The sequence below is a fragment of the Pinus tabuliformis genome, chromosome Q, assembly GCF_031772625.1.
Source record: "Pinus tabuliformis cultivar Carrire ecotype Pingquan chromosome Q, CPIR1, whole genome shotgun sequence".
In the NCBI taxonomy this organism is placed as follows: domain Eukaryota; kingdom Viridiplantae; phylum Streptophyta; class Pinopsida; order Pinales; family Pinaceae; genus Pinus; species Pinus tabuliformis.
Window position 1 is genome coordinate 477257179 of NC_142296.1, and position 15709 is coordinate 477272887.

At 39.5% G+C, this 15709-nt stretch overlaps 1 protein-coding gene across 10 annotated transcripts in view; it reads left to right on the plus strand.

Annotated features, from left to right (window-relative positions):
• LOC149220263 (PH, RCC1 and FYVE domains-containing protein 1-like) overlaps positions 1-15709 on the plus strand; it is an 87677-nt gene that overhangs the window by 16112 nt on the left and 55856 nt on the right. Inside the window, exon 1 of one of the 10 annotated variants that reach the window (XM_089384716.1) lies at positions 2007-2133. The exons of the other annotated variants lie outside the window; for them this stretch is intronic. The gene's annotated coding sequence lies outside the window, so the exon portion shown is untranslated. Of the gene's footprint in view, positions 1-2006; positions 2134-15709 lie in introns of those variants that run through there. 10 annotated transcript variants of the gene reach the window in all.

Below are 15709 nucleotides of genomic sequence, written 5' to 3' on the forward strand. Positions count from 1 at the left end.
TAGAAAGTAAACAAAGACAAACTCTCGAAGTGAGCATGAGAACGCTGACCAGTATGAGAATAACACAATCAACAATTTTTAAAATGCAACTGGAGGCTGCTGATAGGAGAAATTATCCCAGTTGATATGGTATATTGTGATGGGGCAGAAATTTTAGGCATGGGCAGATGTGGAGGGTAGAGTAGCCCATATGTCTGGTGTAATTGTTTGAAAACCACAGGCATGGCTGTAATTTGGTGTCCAACGAAGTATGCATAAAAATGTTTTGACTCTTTTTGTTTAATTTTTTTTGAAATAAAGTAAAAAAAAATGTTTTGTTTGTTAACGCAGGAGTGTTGATATTAAATGGGCATATATGGTTAATTGGAAAATTATGTGATGAAGGTGGAAGTTTATACTTGGAAATGGCCAAGGCATAGATGGCCTTTTTGGGATAAAGTATGGCAATTAAATTTGGAGAATTTATGTAAAGCAGTGTTACATATATTGTTGATATATCGCACGGTTTACCTCAAGCCAATATTATTGGGACAAAATATCGTGATTCATTCGATATATCGAAGAAATTATTGTGATACATTTGGTATATCATGATATTTAGGGTATATGTTGTGAGTGGAAGGAAAATATTGCCCCACTGATGCCAATTACACTTTATAACCTGATTTTTGGTCTTTCTACCCGCTGTCTGAAAAAGAGAGAGCAGATTAAGCTCTAAGGAGTTTGTCACCATAGTAATCACTAACAATATTAAATTTCTAATGAAATTAAATTCTTAAAGTACAAGATGGCATTCACCTTTATCTTTTCTCTTTTTTTATTTATTTAAGTTTCTAACATTATCATTAATTGTTTCAGGGTGTTTGAGAGTGATTCCGACCTCATCAGACTTTATATGTAGGAAGTAGAATTTCATTACAGAATTCAGCAGGCAAAACAGTTTTCAGGATTTTCGGATTGGCAAGATTATATCATGTCCAGTAGATTCTATCATTTACGAGTGTATAGGATTGACATTTGATCGGGAGCACCAAGCCCTCTATGTACCTCAGTTTTGGTGGTACTAATTGTTGAACTCCTCTGTCATGGCCATACTAAATAATAAAAATGTACGTTTCACTCAAGCAAAATCATTGATTAGGTATGCTAAGCTTTTTCTACCTTATTCTAACACTTGGAATAGGGGGGATCATCAAAATTGGAGGGTGTTGACAGATGTCCTTGACGGATTGAGGTAGAGGCAAAGGCTAGGGGAGGAAAAGGGTGCTACTAATGATGTGGATCCTAATATAGGTGACGATTTTGATTGTGTAATTATTTGTTGTAGCATGATGTTTTTTGGACTCTAGAGGTCATTTAGGCCCTCAATGTCTATGTAGTGTGATTCGCACTTTGTGTCTCGGCTATGTAGTGTGATTCACACTCAGTGCTATTTTGTTATGTTTATAATTCACCCTTAGTACTTACATGCTATGTATATGATCAAACCTTACATATTTGTTGTCTAAAGGTTTGGATTTACATTGATGTGTGTATGTATTATTAAATCTTTCATATTTTATGTATTTTTTTAGTAGACCAGTGCATAAATCAGTTCATAAGCTGGTTCCAATCCTGGTTTCAGTTCCAATAACTTTGCTAATGATTATAAATCATGAAACATGTTTATTATTTTTTTGATGTGATTTTGTGTCGGCCTTTCAATGCTTAGTTCTTGGGAGTCGGTACAGGATTCAGAATTTAGTATTCATCTGTGATGTATCACTTGACGACATCTTATACAACTTATATATCAATTTTATTTTTATTTATATGCAGCAATGTATTTGTTTGATCTTGTTCTTACTTTAGATTTAAAAAAAAAACATGGAAAAATGAATATTTTTGTATTTATTTTAAGTTTGCTGATGTTTTCCCTTATGGCAATGATAAGTTATATTTCAGACCCTTGGCAATGTATTTGCCAACATGATAAATGTAACATTGATGTAAACTTTTGGTTGCAGGAAATGTTGGAAGTGTTGTTCGGCTGAAAAATATCAGTAAATGATATGTTGGGCTGGTATTGACTCAATAATGAAGGTTGTCCAAGATGGGACTAGCCATTCCTGCATATGGCAAACTAGTATTTTGGTATGAGTTTGAAAGATTAAATCCAAAGAGAGAGAGACGATGCCCCCAAAGAGTATTATAACTTATAAGCAGAAGCTTAGTATTACGGGGGTCTCTATATAGATGAAGCATTTATAGGATGGATGCTTAGTTTGGTGTTTGTCTAATGAACAAGAGGAATATTCTACCTTCAACACGGGGCTGATGGAAATCCACTGAATTATTGTTAATCATGAGAGTAGTGTTCTATCTTTGGCATGAGAGTGAGATGGCAATATGAGTGTTTGGAGTAGTAGTTGTTGTTGCAGACACTCCACGTACCTAAGTGGTTCTTATAGAAAACTGAAGGGCGTTGCAGTGATGAAGTTAAAAAAGAACCATCAAGATCAAAATTAAGTAAATATTTACACATAAGCCTATGAACAAATCCATAACACAAAGAATGGCAGGTGGCGTTGTAAATGCATAAGATAATGCTTCACACGATGTGTTATAAATGTGGCAAGAGATAGGTGTTAGGTTGAGCTTCATTGCCACCAACCCCTAAGATGTCAGGGTAGGGTGACGCACTAGTGACTAATGTGTGGTCCATGGGTGACCAGAAGGACCACAAGTCAAGATTACATTAATTACACATAGTGGTACATTAATTACATCAACATACCCCCTTGAGCTTGACATGGCTAATGCGAATGCACATTATAGTTATTCCCCCTTAATGATAATTTCCTTCATCCCATGATTATTATGCTTGACTTGGCTAACATGAAGGCACATTATTATTATTCCCCCTTAATGACAATTTCCTTCATCCCAACTAGAATATGAAATTTGACAAATTTGACTTTTGTCAAAGATCTAGTGAAAATGTCAATCACTTGGTCCTTAGTGTGACAATACTCCATTTGTGTAATTTGATCGTGGGTCAATTGGCTATAAAATGTTGATGGACCTTAATGTGTTTGGTTTGCATTAGTGTTGCAATACTCTTTGCATAATTTGATCATGGGTCAATTGGTTATATAATGTTGATGGACCTTAATGTGTTTGGTCTTTTAAAGCAAATATTGGATGTCAAGCATTTTGAATAGCAACTTGATTATCACAACAAAGGAATATTTGTTGCTGTTGACAAAGTCCAATCTTATTCAATAGTGTTTGAACCCATATAGCTTCTCGCTCAACTGTGACAACGACTCTATATTTCACCTTGGTGGAAGAGTGGAAGATAGTAAATTGTCTTTTGTACTTGACCATGCAACAAGACTTGAGTCAATATAATAGCCATAGCTAGTAGAAAACTTTTTTTCATCTAGATATCTAGCCTACTTTGGATCGATGTATCCAACGAACATTGCTTTACTCCCATAAGAGCATTGGATATTCTTAAGATAATTCAGAATTTGTTTTGTTGGAAACTGATGGCTTTCCTTCCACTGCTATATGTATCTAGAAACGAGATGTGTGTTGAAATTCTAGTCTAGCTAGAACTAAAATAGTTTTTCACAATTGGTAACTACTTTAATTGATGCAATCAATTCCTTCATTATACTTCAATCAACAAGTAGCTATACATGAAAAACTTCAACCATACAATTCTTCAATAAGAGCAGTAAACAAAGATCACTATGAGTAATGAATAATAAACCATAAGCAAGAGACAAGAGACACCAGGATTAGGCTCATAGCCAGGGCAAAACCCTCAAGGGGAGAACCCAAAATTATTTCCTTATGTGAGAGAGATTATGTCCATCAAAGTTACATCAAAATGTTCCAACAAATCCAAATTGCCTTCAATGAAATATTAGTCAAAGTCTGTCAATATATCAGCTCCAAATTCACTGCTTAATAAGGTCGAAATTAGGGTTTGTAATCATTGTTATTAGAAGCCAAAAGTAGTGCTGAGCTTTCCATAGAAGCTTGGCCCAAAAAACATAGTAAAACTTCGGTCAACCCAGATCAATATGAGAGTGAAATCACAGTCCAAGAATCAACGAACTTTTCTAGAGATATTCGGCCTTCAAAGAGATTAGGTCTGCAGTAGAATGAATGCAAATAAGCCCAAGCCAAACTTCAGTCAATGTAGTTACCAAAAAGAGAGTCAACACAATTGTAATGGTCTTCTTTTCATCCTTTGAACATGTGGTGTGTCTCCTCTAATTGCAGATCAAAATGCTTGATGAATTTGTTGGTGGAAATGAGTGCCAATGAGCTCTGATATATAGGCGTCATGTGAGGGCTAATTAGCCCTAATGGGGCTAACATGAAGATCCCTTTGGAGACGACTTGTAGGTCTGTTTTGGCTGACTTGTAGATGACCAATTCGTAGGTCTCAAGGCCCACAACCTAAGGAAGAGAACACAATCCAAGATTCTCTCTCTCAAACTCAACATAAGGAAAGATATATAGATCCATCTCAAAGCATCTCGTTGACCAGGAGGTCTCATGGCACACAACCTAAGGGAGGAACCAACAAAGCATCTCTTGGACCACAAGTCTCACGACACACAACCTACAGGGGGAATCATCAATACATCGCCTAGACAACAATGTCTCATGACACAACCTATAGGAGGAATCAATCAACAATACATCTCTCAGACAACAATGTCTCACGACGCACAACCTACAGGGGGAATACATCGCCTAGACCACAAGGTCTCATGGCACACAACCTACAGGAAGAATACATCTCTCGGACCACAAGGACTGACGACACACAACCTACAGGAGGAATCAACAATACATCTCTTGGACAACAATGTCTCACGACACATAACCTACAGGGGGAATACATATCGTGGACCACAAGGTCTCAAGGCACAACCTACAGGAGGAATACATCTCGTGGACCACAAGGTCTCACAGCACAACCTATAGGAGGAATACATCTCCTGAACCATAAGGTCTCATGACACAACCTACAGGGGGAATTAACAATACATCTCCCAGACAATAGTGTCTCACAACTAACAACCTATAGGAGGAATGGTCCATAATATGATGCTATGTAATCAATGCTCTCATCAAGGGGATTCTCAGTCATTCCAACAACCAATTCATCATCAAAGATTTAGCCATGGTGGATCTTAAGTATTACAACAAACATTTAGTTTTTCATCCAACTTCAGCTGGGGCTTCTCTCAGGAGCAAACATCATCAACCATCAACAGACGATAATACATTTTAGCAGTGGCTTCTTGTTAAGTTTTGGTATGTTCTATGCTAGAGCAATTTATTTAAATTTTCACAGTTAGCAATCACATCAGCATTATGATAAACTGCAGATAGAACATAAATATAAAACGCAGAAGACAAGCCAAGACAAGAGGACACAAGATATGGCGCGAGCCAGGGACAAACCCCACAATGTGTGGGGAAACCCTTTGATCAAATCTTCTTATATTCTTCAATAGTTCAGCAGAGAGAGAGATAGTACAAATATACAAATCTGAGATTTTACGACAGCAGCAGTAAGTCCATCATTCTGCTAATGATGACTGATCTAAGATGCAGTCCTGAAAACATTCAATAAGAGTGCTGTTGCATATCCCTTTTGGTAGATCATCAATCTACTGCAACATTACTCTGATTGCCTGCTCCTGCAATTTTGGTTAAGGCACAAAGTGCAGCCCTAAGTAGCCCTTGCTATGGTGCTATGGCCTGTGGCCTAGCACATAGCAACTCCTGTAGCAAATGTCCTCAAAACATCATCAATCAAATGCTTAAAGCATCTCTTAAAAGTGCTGTAGACTTCTTGTTGCATTGCTGCAATTCTGGGACTGGTTAGGGCACCAATCACAGTCCCTAACAGCTCATCAAACTGGCCCAGAATTGCTTTCCCTTGCTGCGGCTGTCCTCCAATAAGATGCTGCCCTACATGCTGCTCCTTTAGAGCAGATTCAAGCCCAACGTAAGGACTGTCCACGCTACAGCAAGTCCTCCTAACCTTGGCCTCCAAGATCAGGGCCTCGGCCTTACAATCAGCAACTCGGACCCTTGAAACAGTCCTCAAATGACCTTGCTGATTAGGCCTCTCCTTGCTGCAGCAACAGCTTCCTCTTGCTGTAGCTAACCCTTCATTTTACTGCGGTTTCAGGTCTCTATATCACTGCAGATTTAGGTTGTCTTAACAGTGAATATATATTGCATTTCCTGAGTGTGAAAGCTGTTCGTTGATGACTCAATATATATACATACGCAATTGCCTACGTGACTGTATCATTGCATATACAAATGTTGCTGCGTTGTATTGTCTGCCCTGCGTATATATATCCTTATGACTGCGGCTCTTCCACAATGGCAATGTGAATAGAACGTTTCCTTTGGCTGCATATGTGACCTCTTTTATAGCGGCCAGATTTCTGCGGCTAGGGTTTACTGCGGCCAGATCTCTGCGGCTAGGGTTTACTGCGGCCAGATCTCTGCGGCTAGGGCAATGTACAGCAGCTAGGGCATTTCTTGAAGACCAACGTATCACACATGGTGTCTCTCTCCTTCACCAAAAACCCAGACGTGGAGAGGAGGAGACTACACATGAAGAGGTGTCTAAATGACATAAAATCCTCATCTATTTATACCAAAACGAAGATGACGAATAGACACGTCGGTTGGGCTTCTAGAGCCTACATAAGAGCTGGTCAGCTTGACTATAATTACATAAACAAAATAAATTCATATCTCCATAAATACTTATCGGAATCGGATGATCTTTGGATCAATCCTACACCTCTCGACGAGAGGGATGCAATAAAAATATCAGCTGCCATAAATAAGCCGACCCACATGGAGTTTGGCCCTAGTTGCCAATTTAACACTCCCTCTCAACTAGGGAGAACTCCATCCGCTGATCCATATGTACAACTGTGCTATCTCTGCCATCAGTGCCCTGCACTGCTCTGCCCATCTTTGCTTAGCTCTGCTGGCTCTGCTAGCTCTGCTCTGCTCAGCTCTGCTGGCTCTGCTAGCTCTGCTCTGCTCAGCTCTGCTGGCTCTGCTAGCTCTGCTTTGCTGGCTCTGCTCAGCTGGCTCTGCTCAACTCTGCTCATCTCCGCTGAACTATGAAGAAGAAGAATTGATCGAGAATGTCTCATACCATTCTCCACTGACCCGAAGTCAGACTCAGAGTGCGTACCACTAGTCCCAGACCAGTCTCAGCTGACCCGAAGTCAGCTTCATAGTAAGTACCACTCCTACCACTGGTCCCAGACCAGTATCGCAGTCTCAGAGAGTGTACCAATGGTCCCAGACCAGTCTCAACCGACCCGAAGTCAGTGTCATAGAATGTACCACTCTCACTGGTCCCAGACCAGTACTGCATTGACAAGAAGTCAGTCTCGGAGTATGTACCACTGGTCCCAGACCAGTCTCAGCCGACCCGAAGTCAGCGTCATAGCATGTACAACTCCTACCACTGGTCCCAGACCAGTATCATTGATCCCAGATCAATGGAGGACATCCTAGCGTAGGGAGTACGGTAGATACAACGATGCGTCCATCGGTACTACTATGGTCCCTAACTTCATTTCCCTGCTCATTGATCAGATGAGAGGTACTTCCCATGAGTCCCAGACTGCATGGGTAGGAAGCCTCGACAGGAGAACTTAATCAATCCTGTCCTCACAGGAGAACACATCAATCCTGCTACAATCGCCATGGAGAACACATCAATCCAGGCTGCCATGGAGAACACATCAATCCAGGCCTCACAGGAGAACACATCAATCCTGCTACAATCGCCATGGAGAACAAATCAATCCAGGCCTCACAGGAGAACACATCAATCCTGCTACAATCGCCATGGAGAACAAATCAATCCAGGCCTCACAGGAGAACTAATCATCCTGCTACACAAGAGAGCGAATCATCTTGTCCCACAAGAGAGCGAATCATCTTGTCCCACAAGAGAGCAAATCATCTTGTTTCAGTGCGCACCACCAGGGGAGGGTGAGTCACCCTGTGGTCGTATGTTGCTCCAATAGAACTGCAAGCCCCCCAAAGCTCCTAGAGCTCAATGTATGCAGCATGCAGGACCCTTTTACAAAGGTCTCTCGACGACTCCAAGTCGTTCGGGAAAATCACAAATTTGATCTTTCCTCAGGGCTCTGTCCTGTACATCATCTCAGTGTGATGGAGCCTCCTTGATCATCGACTTACCATATCCCAGATAAGGCAGTAATTGATGTCTATCTGCTGGAGCAATTGTCAAATACGGGATTCCTCAATAATCGAATCCCATCTCTGGTTGTCACAGAGATTCACAGTGGTATTCATCATGTGTACAAACAGCTCACTGAAGAGCTTCAGCAACCAGACTGCCTCACAGAAGGCCATACTATTAGCAATGTATTCCGACTTCTGCTTCCTACATCGAAGCAGAATCCAAAGAGAACCAACACTGAAAAGTGCTCTAGTGATCCTCCACACTGCCTGCCCACTCATCATTCGAATAATCATGTGGTTTCATATTTTCGGCAGTGTATCTCAATCCATGAGAGATTGTGCCCTGAAGATATCTTAGAAGATTCTTGGCACCAATCTAGTGAGGCTCAACCAAATATGAGCTCACCATGCTAACTGCAACACATATGTTCGAACGGAGGTTCTCCAAGAACATCAACACGAATGAGTTTATGAAACTCAGAGGCATTTCCCAAATCTGGTCTAACATCATTACCATATAACTTCTGAAAGTTAAGATCCTCGAGGCAGTCACAAGCTTGCATCTTATCTTCCCACATTCAGAATCCAACTCCCTCTGTCTCCTATAAATGAGAGGGTCTGCACCTGTCAGACATAGGTGCCGGTACGAGAGGTTTATCATCCACAACCTTCGAGTAATGGTTTGGATCGGTTTCACTCCTAGTGAATCTCAGCTGCATTAGACAGCTATCAATCCTCTCATATTATGCATGAGGTGTTTTTCTTCAAGCCATAGAGGGCTTTCTTCCACCTGTATACATGAGATTCCTTGATCATGATTCTCAAACTCCTCGGGTTGTTCCAAACCTGTGAACCTACTGCATGAGGGGAATGGTCCCCTTATAATATTTTCCTTCAGTACATTTCAGACATGTACCTTCATGCTTCCTTTTGAATTCAGGCATTCTAGTCACCATCTGACTCATAGACCTCCGGTGCTGAGTCAATGGACATGGTCCCCAGTGGACTTCCTGCAACTTGATACAACCCTGAACTCAAAAACATCTTTAAAAGATCTATTTTCAAACACGTACCTTTCCATCGATAAGTGCCACCCTGCAACCTTTGACTTCCATTTCCGAGATGGACATCAGGTTCTTCTGGCGATCAGGTACATAAAAGAGATTCAGGGGTTCCTTGCTTTCGTGGAAGAGTCGACCATTTCCTTGATGACCTGCATTACCAGTCATTCTTTTGATCATAGAAGATGTCCTAGGAATGATTGTTATCTTCATCAAGAGATGTGCCTTTGCCATTCGGACACTCCTTTGCATAACGACCGAACTTATTTCAACAAGGCATCCGCCTTTCCATCCACCCTTAGATCCGAACTTCCCAATGAAGTGATCTTAAGATGGACCATCAGAATCTTTCGCAGCGCCATTCTGATAACATTCTCTGCTTTGACTTCACCCTAGGTGAATTATGAGGAACCCATTGATCCTTCTATCTTGTCCCAACTGTCTTCGGTGATTGCTATTTCACTCTTGCTTGGGCATTGTCTTAACCTGGCTCTGATACCATGTTAAGTTTTGGTATGTTCTATGCTAGAGCAATTTATTTAAATTTTCACAGTTAGCAATCACATCAGCATTATGATAAACTGCAGATAGAACATAAATATAAAACGCAGAAGACAAGCCAAGACAAGAGGACACAAGATATGGCGCGAGCCAGGGACAAACCCCACAATGTGTGGGGAAACCCTTTGATCAAATCTTCTTATATTCTTCAATAGTTCAGCAGAGAGAGAGATAGTACAAATATACAAATCTGAGATTTTACGACAGCAGCAGTAAGTCCATCATTCTGCTAATGATGACTGAGCTAAGATGCAGTCCTGAAAACATTCAATAAGAGTGCTGTTGCATATCCCTTTTGGTAGATCATCAATCTACTGCAACATTACTCTGATTGCCTGCTCCTGCAATTTTGGTTAAGGCACAAAGTGCAGCCCTAAGTAGCCCTTGCTATGGTGCTATGGCCTGTGGCCTAGCACATAGCAACTCCTGTAGCAAATGTCCTCAAAACATCATCAATCAAATGCTTAAAGCATCTCTTAAAAGTGCTGTAGACTTCTTGTTGCACTGCTGCAATTCTGGGACTGGTTAGGGCACCAATCACAGTCCCTAACAGCTCATCAAACTGGCCCAGAATTGCTTTCCCTTGCTGCGGCTGTCCTCCAATAAGATGCTGCCCTACATGCTGCTCCTTTAGAGCAGATTCAAGCCCAACGTAAGGACTGTCCACGCTACAGCAAGTCCTCCTAACCTTGGCCTCCAAGATCAGGGCCTCGGCCTTACAATCAGCAACTCGGACCCTTGAAACAGTCCTCAAATGACCTTGCTGATTAGGCCTCTCCTTGCTGCAGCAACAGCTTCCTCTTGCTGTAGCTAACCCTTCATTTTACTGCGGTTTCAGGTCTCTATATCACTGCAGATTTAGGTTGTCTTAACAGTGAATATATATTGCATTTCCTGAGTGTGAAAGCTGTTCGTTGATGACTCAATATATATACATACGCAATTGCCTACGTGACTGTATCATTGCATATACAAATGTTGCTGCGTTGTATTGTCTGCCCTGCGTATATATATCCTTATGACTGCGGCTCTTCCACAATGGCAATGTGAATAGAACGTTTCCTTTGGCTGCATATGTGACCTCTTTTATAGCGGCCAGATTTCTGCGGCTAGGGTTTACTGCGGCCAGATCTCTGCGGCTAGGGTTTACTGCGGCCAGATCTCTGCGGCTAGGGCAATGTACAGCAGCTAGGGCATTTCTTGAAGACCAACGTATCACACATGGTGTCTCTCTCCTTCACCAAAAACCCAGACGTGGAGAGGAGGAGACTGCACATGAAGAGGTGTCTAAATGACATAAAATCCTCATCTATTTATACCAAAACGAAGATGACGAATAGACACGTCGGTTGGGCTTCTAGAGCCTACATAAGAGCTGGTCAGCTTGACTATAATTACATAAACAAAATAAATTCATATCTCCATAAATACTTATCGGAATCGGATGATCTTTGGATCAATCCTACACCTCTCGACGAGAGGGATGCAATAAAAATATCAGCTGCCATAAATAAGCCGACCCACATGGAGTTTGGCCCTAGTTGCCAATTTAACACTTCTCACAAAAGCAATCATTGGTAACCACAAAAGTGAGTATTCATAGTCGGATCCAGTAGATAATGAATGGCTTCCCTCAGAAGCAAACACTAGCAGACCATATTCGAATCTAGCAAGTGGCCTCTCATAGAAGCAAACACCAACAACCATAGTAGAATCCAACAGATCATAATCGAATCCAATAGATAATAGTAGACTTTAGTAGAACAAGCATCATCAGATAGATCAACGAACCAATCAGAGAATCAAGTCAATATCAAAGTCTAGCAGGTTCTTTAAATCATTCATCAGGGAGATGTCAATGGACCTGCAGTTCATTGTGCCAAGGATATCACCATGCTCATACATTTACAGAAGCAACTCCCACTTACATAGAAATCCTCTTCGTTCTTCAATCATAATGATCTTGTCTGTTCCCTTTGAGTACAGGGCCTATCACAAGTCTTCTTGTCATACTGCTCTTCTGACATTTTTAACAATTGCCACATCTTGACAATCTCCATTATGTACCTGCACACCTCACTAAGAGGCTATGGAAGAACAAGAACAACCAAGCAAGCCAAGAGACTCATAATGAAATAATTAATAGAAACAATCAAGATAATACTTATCTTTTGAGAGTGTATCAACTCCCTTTTGATCTTAGCCTTCTCAGATCGAGTCAATCACATCATCGAGAAGTCATGTTATCAAGGAATCTACATCATCATCAAGAAGTTTTCATCATCAACAAAGAGTTCACAAAATCCAAATCATCAAGGAGTACATCATCATCATCATCATCATCAAGGAGTCTATGTTATAATTGAGTCCATATCTTCATCATCATCAAGTAATCTAATGCAATTCATCACCAACGAGTTCATGTTATCAACAAGTTCATGTTATCAACGAGTCCACATTATCATCATCATCAAGAATCGAGTCCAATGAGACCATGTTATCAAGCAGTCCACATCATCGAGTCATTATCAACAAGAAATTTAGTCTAATTCATCATCAATGTGTCCATGTTATCAACGAGTCCACGTCATCAACGAGTCATTATCATCAAGAAATCTAGTCCAATTCATCATCAACGAGTCCACATCATCATCATCATCATCATCAAGAAATCATTTCAATTCATCATCAATGAATCCATGTTATCAATGAGTCTGTATTATCAACGAGTCCACATTATCATCATCAAGAAATTTGGTCCAATTCATCATCAACGAGTCCATGTTATCAATGAATCCATATCATCAACAAGTCCACATTATCATCATCATCAATGAGTATCAACAAGGAGTACTTATTATCAACAACAAAAAATACACATCATCAACATCATAAAGTACACATCATTCATCATTAAGGAGTCCATATCAACAATATCATCATCAATGAGTCCTCATCACCTTTATCATCATCAAGAGTTCCACATCATTAGTAACTTATCTTTTCTTTTTAGATCATGATAGCTCCTTCTAAGGTCAACAATCCTTTGCATGATTTGCAACAAGGTTTTGTTTCATCTTTCAATCATCAATATGTTTCTGGAATGAATTTATCGGTGGGAAACTTCAATACAAGGTCCTTACAATTTATACTTTCCATCATGCTTATCATCATCTTGCTTTTTTCATTGTGTATCTACAATTTTTATTGATAAGCACAACCAAGCAAAGTTATACAAAAGAAAGAGCATGATGTCAATTGTGTCAATCTAGGGTTTTTCATTATTTCCGAAAAGTGTTCTTCTAGGATTTTGGTTACAAACTGTAGATATCAAATGACGCAACCCTTATTAGGGGTTGGGGTTCTAGTTTTAGTGGAAACATCTAGCCCTAGGGATTTGACTTTCAATCCCTAGGTTTCATTTTTTACTTCAATCCTTGCTAGGGTTATACCACATACCCTAGATTCATTTTGCAAACCCTAGAGATCATGAGCTAGACCTTCATAAGAGGGAACAAGATAGATAGAATTAGGGTTTCTGTTTTTCTAGGGTTTTTCCAATCCAAGTTCCATCTAGGGTTTACGAACCCTAGATACCAAAAACTTAAAAAAATGTGAAGTCTACAAACCCTAGATTCTTGCCATGTATAGTACGTTGTAAAATCCTAGTGCATTTCATCTCATGATCTAATATGCATCATGCCATTATTATCTCTAGTAATTATGCGGATCCTTTATTCATTACAAGCTGGACATACATATAACAATCATACATACCTCATAGACAAAGACCACGTACCTCTGTCTTCCATGGCTAACAGAAGCTACTTCGTTTGAACTATATTTTGTTTCAAAACATTCTATCCTTCATTTCTAATCATGGCTTTATGGCACAATATGCCTTCTTCATGCTTCAGAGGGATTACAATCACTGTTGAACTTAGAGAGCTATTGCTTGATATACTTCACATTTTCCAAAAGAAATCATTGCTACTTCTGTCAGATCGACAACTTCCTTTTTCTTTAGACTTTGCTATGCATATGAAACTTGAACTATAGTCAAATATATGATGCACCACAAGGTTTACTATCGAACCACTATCGCAACCATAAGTCACCTTGGAGACAGAGCCTCAATATAATAGCAAGATTATTGAAAATTCCAATGTGCGAGACATCCACTGAATGCAAGATAACTTGAGATTACGTATCACAAATGCAAGACCATTTATTCCATATCGTAGTCACATTGTAATATATACAGGCCAACACACTGTAATTCGAGACACCAATTCATGAAGCAATTTAAAATGTGTATATATCGAGTCCACCATCATAATGTCTCTTATTTTATGAGCCAAGTTCGAGCTTATCATATTTCCCATTGAACTGTGAGTGAGCTACAAGTTTATGTTCATGGCACTTAACGAGTGATACGATCCTCAATCCATATATATTACAACTAGGCTTCTCCGTTTTAGTGATTCCAAGACACTTTTATATAAATCACAATTCATTCGTTTAGATTGATATATCATTCTTGTTACATGCCATAATATTGATGTCATAGAAGGATTATATTAGATGCCACAAAATTAAGTTGAAATGCTTGTCAGGATTTAATTTGAGTCATTGAATATGTAGGCCACTATGCGAGTAGTGTGATTCATAGATGTAACAATTATAACAAAAAATTGTAGATGTATAGTGTGTGTTGTTAGAAAATTAAAAGGCAGAAAATATTTTCTTATTTTGATAAAAACTTGTGATAATTTTATTTTATATTATCTTCTTTTGTCTTCTCTTCATCAAGCAACTATCAAATAAAAAAGAACATGAAGATCATAAGAATAATTGAACACAGTATGTAGACTCTTAGCTAGGGCAAAACCCCTCTCCTAGGGGAAAACCCAATCAAACTCTTCTTCTTCAAATAGAACCAAATCAAAATGAGACAACCAGTACAAGACCAGGACTTCCACCAAACACCAAGTTCGTGCTTTAAATTGTCTTCTTCAAAGAGTCAAAGTCTTCCTTCAAAGTATCTTCTTCAAGGAATCAAAGTCAACAAGAGTCAAAGTCCTCCCAATCTACAATAGTCAAGATTTCGGCTTCTTACATTAGGTCTACAATTCGGCCTGCAATCTTTGGCTCTGCAACTTGCACGAATCCCAAAAATTTCGCACGTGTGGGCTAGTTTAGGTCAAAATTTAGACATGTTCTTCTTTGCTTTGGATTCTTCCTTTATCCCTTGCCTTCACACTTGATTTGCTTCTATTTATGGGTGTAGATCGAACTTGATTGGATGATCATACTTTAGGTCGTATTCACCTCCAATATATACTCATTTGGTGAGGTCGAATAGGTCTCTTCTAGGCCGACTTCACTTGGCAGGGCTGACATGGTGTTGGGACTCTGGGAGTTCAAATATGACATTTTAAAGTCAAATTTAATATTTTTTTTCTTGATATAATGTGCCCATAAGGGTCTTATACATATGATAAGGACTATAGAAACCCTAGAGCATGAAGAACATGCTTTGACCTAATTGACAAAATGAAATAGAGCATGAAACCCATGCTTTTATAATTATATTTTTCTATTTCTTTTGCTTTTACATTTAATGATGTGAGAATAATAGCAATTATGAAGACCGAGCATAGTTAAGTTTCTCAACATGTTTTAGAAAGTGAACCATTGATCCATTGTGAGTCATTCTTCAGGATGTCCAATGAACCAAATTGAACCTTATGCGAGTTTATGTATAATAACAATTATGAAGACCGAGCATAGTTACATTTCTCAACATGTTT